General features: G+C 44.3%; 1 protein-coding gene across 1 annotated transcript in view; it reads left to right on the forward strand.

Moving 5' to 3' along the window:
- Positions 1–105: 105 nt before the first annotated feature.
- Positions 106–13,011, forward strand: part of IDH3A (isocitrate dehydrogenase (NAD(+)) 3 catalytic subunit alpha) — a 40,527-nt gene continuing 27,621 nt past the window's right edge. Inside the window, exon 1 of the mRNA XM_037833275.1 lies at positions 106–1,323. The gene's annotated coding sequence lies outside the window, so the exon portion shown is untranslated. The remainder of the gene's footprint in view (positions 1,324–13,011) is intronic.

Genomic DNA, 13,011 nt, shown 5'->3' on the forward strand with positions numbered 1-13,011 from the left:
GCGCCCCGGGCCCGCCAGGGGGCGGCCTGGCCGCGGGAGTTGCTGCCCAGCACGCTTGGTGCCGCGCGCGCGGCTGGAGGAGCGGCCCGGGACTTCCGGCCGGGGGGAGCTCGGATTGCTCCGGTGGGGATGCTGGGCCTGGGAGAGTCCCTCGGAGGGTGTAGTGGAGGCGTGTGGAGTGATCCTTGGCGACCTGTGACCTGGAGCGGAAGGAGTCAGTGAGGACGCGGAGTGAAAGCCTTGGACCAAGAGTGAGGAGACCTGGCCCGGGCCAAGCTCCGCCACCGTCTCGCGTAGCGACATTGAGCAAGGCCTTCCTTGCACCGTCCCTTCGCAGAAAAGGAGGGTATCGGTCGAGCTGACCTACAAGGCTGGAGAAAGCTGATCCACCCTTTGACCACGGCCTGGGCAGGCCATCTCAGGCCCTCTGAGCCTCTTAGGTTGGAGGACAGAATTTGCTTGGCTGTCTATGAGTCCTTGGATACAAACGTGAGACTTGAGAGGACTTAAGGGATTTAACTGTGTCCAGAGAAGTGTGACAAATTCCAGGACGTTTTCTGGGGTTTATAAACAAACGCAGTCTAGGCTAAATACCTTTTAGTGGCACAGTCCGTCCATGTGTTATTTCTAACCTCAGGGCAGTTGATTCCATAGGTATTATCTCCCTCTTGCAGGTGAGCAAACTGAGACTGAGAGCAGTTCAGCTACTTGCCCAGGTTCCCACAGCTGGGAAGTAGCAGAACCTGGTGCGGACTCATGCACTGGCTCAGCCCAAACCAACCCCAGGACCTTGATGAGCAAGTCAGGACTTTGTGCTTTAAAAGATGTTGGTAGTTTCTTTAGGATAATGGTTCTCGAATTTGAATATGCATCAGAGTCACTTGGGAGGCTCCACTCCCAGAGTTTCGAATGATTTCCTGGATCTGGAGTGGGGCTGAGAATGTGGCTAACAAGTTCTTGGGTGATGGCAATTGAGAACCACTGCTTAGGCTGAAGGCAAGGAGTTACAGTAGAAACCGGGTCCAAGTTTGGAAGGTGATCACTGGTGCTTTTAAATTTTCCTTTGATACTGAAGTTTCAAGGGATTTTGGTTGGGGTTTTCTGACATTATTTTGTTGCTCTCCAGCGATAACAGTAGCCATCAGACAGGCCGTCCTTTATTACTGACCCTCCATGGTTTGGGCCCTGGAAATGGGTCTCCTATACGGTGTCGCATCAATAGAAAGAAACGAGATTTGGTGAAGCAAAACAGAACTTTAATTCTTTGGTCAAAGAATAGAGACAGGTGGAATCATCCCAAAGGCAACCTCTCCTGAAAAGGAGGTGAGTGAGATTATTTTCTCTTTTTTTCTTTTCTCTTTTCAATGACTTGTTTATTGTGCCAATGTAAGGTCACATAGGACCTGATCTTCCTTGAGGTTCTGGTAGGAGTTCTCACATCAAAGGGAGGGAGGAGACTCAATTACAGGATGATTACTAAGAGGCTTAAAATAGTACATATACTTTATTCATGATGACAGTGAACATTTATGCCTAGATATATGGGTAAATATGTATGAAGTTTCTCAAATTGTGGAAGTGTTAGCATCGATCATTTTTGTCCAGTGGGTACCTGCGGTTGCAAAGAAACCTTTCCCTGCAGTTCCTCGACATTTTACTTGCCAGAAGGGAAGGCAGGGAAGACATACACGAAAGTCCTAGTCTCCTCACCTGGGTTCAGCAACAGTTCTTGGATCATCCAGAATGCCAAGGACATGATGATGGGTAGGTGGAGGCAATCGTTTTCCTAAAAATGCTTTTGTTCAACTGAGCTTTGGCCCATGTGTCCAATGCCCGGTGTCCATGGTGCCCCCAGAAGTAGTTTGGAGCTGGGAAACCATCGTTTACTCAATGAAGTCAATAGAGAGGGCACTTGCTGACTACAGGCCAGAGTCAAATCCTCCACTGGGTGTCTGGGTCATTTCTCCTTCTCTTTGGCTTGGAATTGAGTGAGATTATTTTATAGGGGATGAGGAGGCATGGACTGGGCATGTACAGATGGTCGTTCTGTGCACTTGGCACCATCTGCACTCAACACCTGGTACCTTCCATCCACGCTCATCACTTTAGTACTTTCTGTCTGCACTTGGCACTTCTGCACACAGTGCATAACCGTGATCATTTGGGCTGCTCTTATGGTTACTGGCTTCCTGCACTTAATTTCTGAAAGCAAACATAGCTCAGACAAAGGTTAGGTGGAAATTCTTATGAGTGCTGATCCTGGGGTAATGCTTCATCTTGGTAACACTGTTACACAATCAGCTCTATCAGATGGGCAGGAAGCAGTTCAACAGTTCAAGGGATTTTTAACCGAGCCTTTAGAGGCCTCCCCCCCATTCTTTGTTCATTGTGGACTAGTGCTGTTAGAGGCCTCGGCCATGGGAAAGAGGGCAGGAATGTGACCAGAAATTCAGAGAATGTGGAATTTTAGACCAGAATCAGATTTTTTAAAGATTCCACCTGCACCGTTCCTTTCTCCTGTGTTAGAGTTGGGGAAACTGAAGCCCTTTCCAAACCACACATCATTACTATCATGTAATTTCACTTGGATTAGATTCCCCATGGCCTGTGCACAGGCCAGAATTCTGTGTCTTCTGTTCCTGCTCTGGTACATTTTTTTTTTGCCATTTCTAACGTGCTGCTCATTTGCATACCAAGTGTTCCAGGTAGACAAGCCAGAACCTCTGCAAAGAGGACTATGTTTTCAGTCCTAGGAACCTCTTCTCTCACAGGAGATGAATAGAGGCAGCTAACCCAGCCACCAAATTGCCTTTAAAAATCTTTTTTGTTCACTATTACCACTGCCTTAATTGAGGCCCTCTCTCTTGAACTATGACAACAACCCCGTGAGAAAGGCAAAGGTACAATTCCCATGTTACAGTTGAGAAACCTGAGGCTCAGAGAGGCAAAGTGACTTGCCCAGTGATACCCAGCTAGGAAATGGCACAGCAGGGCTTTAACCTGGTTCTGTGATTCCAAATTCTGTGCTGCTTTGGCTCCCAGGTGTTGGGTCTGGTCCCCGAGGAAGACAGTGTATGTGTTTGGGGGGAAGGCGGAGAGGGGGAGAAGAAAGAAACATTACTGATTATCTCCTCTGTGACCAGGATCGTTTTGGATGCTCTGCATTTACTGAATATGTTTATTCTACAAAAACTTCATAAATCTGTTGAATTTGGTATCATCCCACTTCCCAGATGAAGAGTATAAGAGAAGGTGACTTGCCCAAGGTCACACAGGTGGTAGTGGGTGGATTTAAAGGAGCACCTTGAATTTTCTCTTGATCACACTGCCTAGGGCAGGGGAACATGGGGTTACCACTGTTTAGAGGGGACCAACTCCTAGTTATCTCAGTCTTAAAATTATCTAACCAGCAGCTATCGCGGTTAGCGCCTGGCACTATTTTCAACTACCCACTAAATGTTAGCTTTCTTCATTTTGGACTCACACAATAAAGTTAATTTTTAAATTTGCAAGGAAAACAAGAGGAATAAGTGCTACAAAGTACCCAAGGAGTGAACTTGACAGGAGGTAAATGGTACGAGTAAATATAATAAAACATTAATTTCTTTCCAACTCAAAGGTGTCCCACCTTAGCTGGCTGCCATTCTTTTAATATTCTTAAATTATTTTATTTTTTATTATAGAAGTTGTAGGTTTACAGAAATATCATGCAGAAAATACAGAGTTCTCATATCCCCCACTCCCCCTGTACATAGTTTTTCCTGTTAGTAACACTTTGCATTATTGTGGTAGCTTTGTCACAATTGATGAAACAAAATTATTATAATTATACTATTAACTATATTCCATAGTTTACATTAGGGTTCACTGTGTTGTACAGTCCTATGGTTTTTAAAAACATTTTTATTCTAATAACATGTACAACTTAAAATTTCCGCTTTTAACCGCATTCAAATATATAATTCAGTGGTGTTAATTACATTCACAGTGTTGTGTCAGCTGTGATTAAATGTTGATCTGCAAGTTGTCCTTGTAAGACTTAGACTCTAAGTGGATCTTCCTGGCATAGATGCAGTAGCATGGGCCCAAGGCATCTCCAGGAAAAGATGCAACAAAATTTGAGGAGCAAGATTCAGACAACCTTTAATTTGGCAGAATTAGGCAACAGCATCCTCATTCAGCGGCTTGAACCTGAGATCAGATGGGCTTCTGAGGTCTAGTGCCCCATTCCGAGCTCACTGGATTCTTCTGTGCTGCTCGGGTGATGGCAGAGGCCCAGCGACAGAATTTCACGCATCTGGAAGGCTGCTTGTTTGGCCAGTGGACAATTGTTTCAGCCATCTGTTTTGTTAACAAACAGTCCCTCCTGCTCTGATGACATTAAGATAATTGGAGCCCTTGGGGAAGTGCCTCTGGAGGGTGGAGGCTTCTGGGTCAAGTCCCTACCTGCCTCTTAGGCGCTTGTTCTCGAAGTGTGGTCTAGGGTCTACTGGGGCCCCTGGGACCTTTTCAGAGAGTCTGTGAGGTCAAAACTATTTTCTTAATAATACCAAGACATTATTTGCCTTTTTCACTCTCACTTTCACAAGTGTAGAGATTTCCAAAAGTTACATGTGTGATATTCTGACAGATTCAGTGGAGAGCAGACGTGAGAATCCAGCTGTTTTCTATTAAGCCAGACATTAAAGACATTTGCAAACATGTAAAAACAATGCCTCTCTTCTCACTAAATACTTTTTATTTTGGAAAATATCGTTATTTTTCATAAAATATGTTAATTAAGCTAATAGATAATGGGCTGTTATTTTAACATTAATAAGTAATTTTAAGTTATCTCAGGTTTAATTTCTAATATGGTAAATATCGATAGCTCTAATACCTGTTAACAAAAGCTCTTTGGGGTCCTCAGTAAATGGGTATAGCTGTGTTCCAATAAAACTTTATTTATGGACACTGAAATTTGAATTTCATATAATTTTCATATCTCATGAAATATTATTCTTTTGATTTTTAACAACCATTTAAAAATGTAGAAACCATTCACACTTCCCATTTCAAAACTTAACCACAATGCTACATTAATTAAAATGGTGTGTTATTGGCATAAGGATATACATATAAACCAGTGGAAAGGAATTGAGAGTTGTGCCAGTTTGAATGTATTATGTCCCCCCAAATGCCATTATCTTTGATGTAATCTTGTGTGGGCAGACCTATCAGTGTTAATTAGATTGTAATTCTTTGAGTGTTTCCATGGAGATGTGCCCCACCCAACTGTGGGTGATGACTCTGATTGGATAATTTCCATGGAGGTGTTGGCCCACCCATTGAGGGTGGGTCTGAATTAAATTACTGGAGCCATATAAATGAGCTGACAAACAGAAGGAACTATGTGAGTGACATTTTGAAGAGGAGCTACAGCCAAGAGGGACACTTTGAAGAAACCACAGGAGCTGCAGATGAGAGACATTTTGAAGATGGTCGTTGAAAGCAGACTCTTGCTCCAGAGAAGCTAAGAGAGGATACATACCCCAAGTGCAACTAAGAGTGACGTTTTTGAGGAACTGCAGCCTAGAGAGGAACATCCTGGGAGAAAACCATTTTGAAACCAGAACTTTGGAGCAGACACCAGCCACATGCCTTTCCAGCTAACAGAGGTTTTCCGGACACCACTGGCCATCCTCTAGTGAAGGTACCTGATTGCTGATGTGTTACCCTGGACACTTTATGGCCTTAAGACTGTAACTGTGTGGCCAAATAAACCCCCTTTATAAAAGCCAATCCATCTCTGGTGTTTTGCATTCTGGCAGCATTAGCAAACTAGAACAAGAGTTCAGAAATAAACCCACACATCTATGTCTAGTTGATTTTTGGCAAGGGTACCAAGTCTGTTCAATGAAGGAAACAATAGTCTTTTCAACAAATATTGCTGGCACAACTGGAAATTCACGTGCAAAAGAATGAATTTGGACCCCTACTCTCACCAAATATGCAAAAATTAATTTGAAATGAATCAACAATCTAAATATAAGTGCTAATACTTTAAAGCTCTTACAAGAAAACATGAGAAATATCTTTAGGACCATGTATTAGGTAATGGATTCTTAGCCTTTACACCAAAAGGTGAAATCAATTTTAACAGTGTTTTTATTTAACATGATATATTTAGAACATTATTTCAATAAGTAATCAATTTAAAAATGATGAATGAAATGTTTTACATTCTTTTGTTTGGACTGTTTTGGGATCAGTGTGTATTTTACACTTACAGCACACCTCAGTTTGAACTAGCCAGATTTCAAGTGCTCAATAGCCACTTGTGGCTTATGGCTTCATTATTAGACAGAGCAAGCCTAGAATGTTCATTTGATGATGGTATCAATGACTTCCTCTTAGAGATGGTTAGGTTGGTCACTGCCCTGGGAGCAAGGAGGACTTTTATAAAGGTATTTACATGTGGTCTTGGATGTAAGTGATGAGCCTCAAGTTTGCTCACTGTCACCTTGGGCAGGTAACTGTCCCTCTCTGGACACCAACTTCTTCAGCTGTGAAATCATTTTTATGGTCCCTCCAAGGCTTTAGTATCAGAGAGGGAGGTGGGGTGCCATGGGAGTAAAATTGCTCCCCAGATGCCTTATCTCACCACATATTTAAAGAGCAGGTTGTTCTCCAGCACTAAAGGAGCTCTTATCACACAGCAAGTCGGTCTTGAAGACCTCTGGGAGAATTCCAGTGAACTGGGGGTTTCTTTGGTCATGACTGAAAAGTTACCTGTCTAGGATCCCTCCCAAGCCCTATCAGCCAGGACCACCTGGATGCCTCCCGAGCAGCCCCTTCCTCCCACAACCATCTCCCAGAACTATCTGTGTAGTTCCCCCTGCAGACTGTGGGTTCCTCAGAGGCAGGCCCCACAAAATCAAATATCCGTTACTGTGTCTGGAGGATTGTTTGAAATTCTGTGTAGAAGGATTCTGATTTAATTCACCTTTCTGGTCAACCTGGGAGAATGGGGGATTCAGCAGGTTTTTACAGTATTATTAGCCCCTGCTTGCTCAAGCATTTTTAAAGATTTATAAGTTGCCACTTATATTATTTGTAGAATCTTAAGAACGCTCTTCAGGGTGTTTACTTCATTTTACAGATGAGGGAATAAAAGTTCAAGTTCATACATCTAGAAAGTAGCAGCATGAGCACAGGGACCTAGGTTTGCCTGAATAACTTTCTGCTATAGCCCTGGTACCTTTGCTGAGAGTGGACATTTGAAAGTGGTAACAATTTCTCTATCTACCCCTGCGACCGTGGGAATGGGCTTACAAATGTTCAGTCCATTAACCTCATAGCCCAGGGCTTGGCTACTCTAGAAAGAGCACTGGGAGTCATTATCTGTTGCGGGAAGCTTTATCACTGTTTATAATGCAACCTCTGTACTTGACTTGTGTACTTGGGCAGAGAGAGCAAAGCCAGGCCCTGCAATGTGAGCAAACAGGAGTTCAGTCAGGTCAATTCAAATCAATCAACACCCCTGGATTGCATTTCCAGCCCTTGCTTCTGGGCCTCACAGGGACAAATGTTTGGCCCAGATTCATTAAGCAAAATGATGCACTTACAAGTAAGACAGAGAGTGTATTAGATGGCTCCCCATTACCTCCCCAGGACTGAGCCCAGGTTGCATACAGTGACAGGTGTGCGGCCTCGTTCTCCGGCCTCTTTCCACTGGCCCTTTGAGCTTCAGCCCTGCATCTCCCCACATACCTTGTAGATTGTCATTCACCTCCATTCCGTTGCTCATGCCTTCCCGTCTGCCTGCATCCTTTTTCCTTCCCTTCTTTCTGTTTGAAAAACTGGCCTCCCTAGAATCTCGTCTGCTTGTAAATCTGTCTGCATTGAGTCCTGTGAGCCTCTTGCCTACTTCCTCTTGCCTAGTTCCTAGATACCCCAGCTCGGAGCTCCCGCACTCCGTGGAATCTGTTTTACAGCACATGTTACCCTGGCTTGGGATAAACTGTTTGAAGACTTCCCTGGTAGACCAATGTTATTAATGGAAGGGATCCTGCTCTGGCGTCTTGAACTGCGTGGGGTGTTTTGGTGGATGCGATGACTGGTGGTGCTGATGCCACATGTCGCACGGGGGCTGGCGATGCTGGATGCCCTGCAGTACCCCAACAGTCCTGCCCAGTGGAGAACTGTGCCATGTCCTGTGGGCACAGTCGGACACGCCTGTAGGTACAAAACTGTTTATAATTATCTGAGCCTGGAACCTAATTCTGTTTTACAGAGTTAAATTCTAAAAAATTTCTTACATGGTTTTGACATACGCTGAATTTTCCAGGAAGTCAACTACTGTGAAAAATCAAGGGAGGTGTGAATTCTGCTTTGTTTGCAACTTTAACAAGAGTTCATCATCATTTTGGAAAATTATGCTGTCAATGGCAACATAGCTCATGACTGAGAAAGAAGACATTACCCAGGATTCCTGCTGGCAAATCTAATTGTTTGTGAATTTTGCTTGACTGTGCTGTGAGTCCCTAGACCCCACTCCTGTAATAGTCTTCATTCTCTCTTTGCCAGAGTCGTGGTAGTTCATGTTAAGTGTTGCCTGAATATTATCTTACTTCTCTGAAATCCACATTTATTCATTACAAGTAGGTGCAATCATCTGACTGCTTCATTATGTCTTCTGCTGTTTAGGTCTGAGCACGTACATATAGAAGTGCATATTATTTTATTCCAATATTCCTTTTATTTCTCTTTTATATTGAAGTTTTAAAATTTAATTGACTTTGTTTTTTCATTATGCATATAAATAGTTTATATTATTCTTGAGTTCCTTTTCAGGAAGATAAAGAGGATATTCCAAATGTTTGTTATACAAAGTAGACATTGGTTCTGACCAGTTAGAACCACTCAAAGGTCTAAGAGGGCAGGGACTTCACTTCCTGGTGTCATCACTTTCTCCCTGTGTCTAGCACTTCTAGCACAGGGCCTGGAATATAGTAGATGCACAGAGAATCTTTTTTTTTAATCAAATGATGGCGTGGAGGGTGGTAGCCAGGCTTAGGTTTGGACACCTAACTATGTAGTTTCCTAGGGCTGCCAGAGCAAAGAACCATAAACTTGGTGGCAGAAAACAACAGAAATTTATTCTCTTACAGTTCTAGAGACCAGAAGTCCAAAATCACAGTGTCAGCAGGGCCACTCTCCTTCTGAAGGTGCTAGGGAGAGTCCTTCCTTGCCTCTTTCTAGCCAGCAATTCTTGACATTCCTTGGCTTGTAGCTCCATCACCTCAACTTCTGTCTCTCTGTGTCCTCTCCTTTCCTTGTAAGGACACCAGTCATTGAATTTAGGGTCCACCCTAAATCCAGGATGCTTTCCTCTCAACATCCTTAACTAATTATGTCTGCAAAGACCCTATTTCCAAATAAAGTTATGACTTTATTTGGGGAAGACACTATTCAACCCCTACAGGGCCCTTTGCTGAGATGGGGAACACAGGACAAAGAGCAGATTTGGGAGGAGAGTGATGAGTTCAGTTTTAACTGTGCAAGTTTGGCAAGCCCTGCGACTTCCAGGCAGAGGTGCCTGCTGGGGCAGTTGACTCTGCAGGCCTGGATCTAATGCCATCAAAGAGTTGGAAGTGCAAAATGATGGAATCAAGTCATTGGTTTGATCTATTAATACTGTCACCTCTCTCCCTATGGAATGAACAAACCAGCAGTATCTGCACAGAGGGCCACACGATGCAAGTGTGTTTCCTCCTGCAGTGGTTTGTGCACCTGCCCAGGCCCTCAGAGACCAGTGGCTCCTCCAAAGTAGGGGATGGGACTCCTTCATCTCTAGTTCCTATGGCTTCCAGCCCTGGCATGGCTGAGTACACACTCAACAATGATTGCCAGAGGGATCTACACAGCAAAACCCACTGGAAACACCAGGCACCAGGGCAACTTTCTTTCACCTGAAAATCCAGTACAGCAGGAGGGAGCAAGTTTTCCAAGGCCCAGCTTCTTCCCAAGAGGCTCTGTTTTGCCTCCTTTACTAACAGGGATGGTGTGAGAAGGGAGAAATCGCTGGATTAGAAGATTTATCTCAAGCATTTTTTCACTTTTCCAGGGATGGGAACGATTCCAGGCTTTAATTCCATATGGTATATGCATGCACTTTGGGCAATACGTATGCTACTGAGAAAGTCAAGGTACAAGGATTTTTGGGAGACTTATAATTTTTATTACACAAGAAACATTTCAGGAGGGGTGGGAGGGTTGGAGTGCAACATGCTGGATTCCTTCTGCCTGTCTCTTAAGTGGTCGTGTTCACTTTGAGTACCACGATCCGACTGTAGGTCAGTCCTGGCTGTCCTTGTGTTCCAGGGCAGCAGCTTCCTAGCTGACCTTACCTCCAAACATTCTCACTCCCCTTCCTCTCGTCCTCTCTGCTGCAGCCGAAGCCCAGATGTCTGCACATACTGCACGCCACTGGCAGGGACCCTCCTGAGATGCTAGTCCAGCTCTGTCACATCCCTAGTCCAGGTGGTGTAAAGTACTGACTAATTGCCACTGAACATAATTGAAATAGAAAATAGGAAGATGGCAGCAAACCCTCGAGGACAAGTTATCAAGTTCAAGAAATTTAACATTGGGGCGTGGCCACAGAGAACGAGCACAGCCCTGCCTCGGCACTGATAGAGGAAGAGGAAGAATCTATGTCCGAACCACTTGTCTGAGATCATTGGCTTCTGGAGAAGATGGCAGAGTAGGGGAGCTACAGGACATACTAGCAGCTACAAAAGCATCTAGTGGACAGGCAGAAACTGTCTGAATCAACGGTTCTGGGGCTCCAGAGGCCAGGGAGACACTGTACAGCATCCAGGAAAGAGCAGGATGGAGAGACTAAGAAGCTGCAGCAAAAAAGGTGAGTGAATGGCTCCTGCAGCAGTGGCCAGCACCCATCCCCCACTCTCAAGGCTTGTCTCGGGTATGGACCCTGGCTGGGTGTGAAGGCCTTCCTCCCCGGGAACGGGGGGACACGGTGGAATACCGAGTGTGGCTTCTGGCAAGTTTGGATTGCTGAGTTCTGGCTCTGAATTGTGGTTCTAGCCTGCTTGGAACAGGAATCCCTACATCCATTGTTTCAGCACCACCGGGTGGAGGTTAAAAATACAATCCCTGCTTAGGGCTGCAGGGAAAGGTTTGCTGAAGAGCACCATCTGCTGGGAAGCCCAGGAAAGTGCAGCTTCAGGGAGATGTAAAAAAAAAAAAAAAGGCTTTTTGGCATCTTTCCTGACCCTCTCCCCAGAGCCCTTTGGAACTGGTCCACACCTCCTTCATGAGTCCCTGGCCCTGTTTTTATCAGTTAAACATGAGCAATTTTAAAGATCTAGAATAAGCTGAACAAAGTGTCAAAGAAGAGCCTTAAAACAAAGCCAATTAACAATAAAACTCTAGATGAGAGAGCTAAACTGACCATCAGAGTAAACACATCAAGATAATCAGATGCCTAGACATCAGCAAAAATTTATAAGCCATACTAAGAAACAAGAAGATACAGCCCAGTCAAAGGAACAAATTAAAAAGTTGGAGGAGGTATAGAATTTGGAACAACTAATCAAAGATGTTCAAACAAATCTTCTAAATCAATTCAAGGAGATGAAGGGAAATATGGCTAAAGAGATAAAGAATATTAAGAATACACTGAGTGAGCATAAAGAAGAAATTGAAAGCATGAAAAGTAAAATAACAAAACTTATGGGAATGAGGAGGCGGGGCAAGATGGCAGCATAGAGAGGAGTGGAACCTAAGTAGTCCCCCTGGAACAACTACAAAAAACCAGAAACAACTAGTAAATAATCCAGAATAACTGCGGGGGGACAAACGAGACCATCCACTCATCATATACCAACCTGAATTGGGAGGAATGCCCGAGAATGCAGCATAAAATCTGTAAGTAAAACCTGCGGATCCAAGTCTCGAGACCCCCTCCCCCATAGCCCAAGCTGGAAAGCCTCATGGTGCCAGAGAGAAGTTCTCTCCCAGCAAGCGAATATAGCTCAGCTGAGCTCCAACTGGGGTTTTAAGTAGCGAGTATGAATTGATCACTACAGGTACACATCCCCAAAAAACAGACAGAGGCTTTAGGTGACGACTGACCTTGGAGAGCCAGAGGGTTGCCTTGGACTGGGTCTGAAGGGGACTATCTGTTTCTTTTTCGGCTCAGTGGAGAAAGCCCCAATTATTTTCAGTTTCCAGGGCTGTGACACGGGGAAGGGTGGAGACAGCACAAGCAGGGAATGAGACCATCAAAATGCTAATGACCTCCACCTAGAGGGTCTGTCTTCTCTAGGAGGAAAGGGGTGGGGCCCTTTCCATTCAGAACCAGACCCCAGAGCCTCGGGGAACATGGCCACACCTCCTCACACCAGTCAAGAATTATAGGCTAACAGGCATCACCTGCTGGGCAGAAAAGCACAGTGACCTGAGGCATCAAAGGGTGGAGCAATTTTCTAAGACACACCCGCAGGGAAACCAGATACTGAATATTTCTTCCCTCTGGGACCTGAGCCTGTTCTGGTCCAGGAAAACCTGATTTGGATAACCAAGGAAACCATGCCTAGACAACAGAAAATTACAGCCTACACTAAGAAAAACAAAGTTATGGCCCAGTCAAAGGAACAAACGTACACTTCAACTGAGATACAGGAATTTAAACAACTAACGCTAAATCAATTCAAAAAGTTTAGAGAAGATATTGCAAAAGAGATAGAGGCTGTAAAGGAAACACTGGGCATATATACTTCAGAAATCAAAAGTTCAAAAAAACAACTAGTAGAATCTATGGAAATGAAAGGGACAACACAAGAGATGAAAGACACAATGGAAACATACAACAGCAGATCTCAAGAGGTAGAAGAAAACACTCAGGAACTGGAGAACAAAACATCTGAAAGCCTACACGCAAAGGAGCAGATGGAGAAAAGAATGAAAAAATATGAGCAACGTCTCTGGGAACTCAAGGATGAA

This window comes from Choloepus didactylus, chromosome 4 (assembly GCF_015220235.1).
Source record: "Choloepus didactylus isolate mChoDid1 chromosome 4, mChoDid1.pri, whole genome shotgun sequence".
Classification (NCBI taxonomy): Eukaryota; Metazoa; Chordata; class Mammalia; order Pilosa; family Megalonychidae; genus Choloepus; species Choloepus didactylus.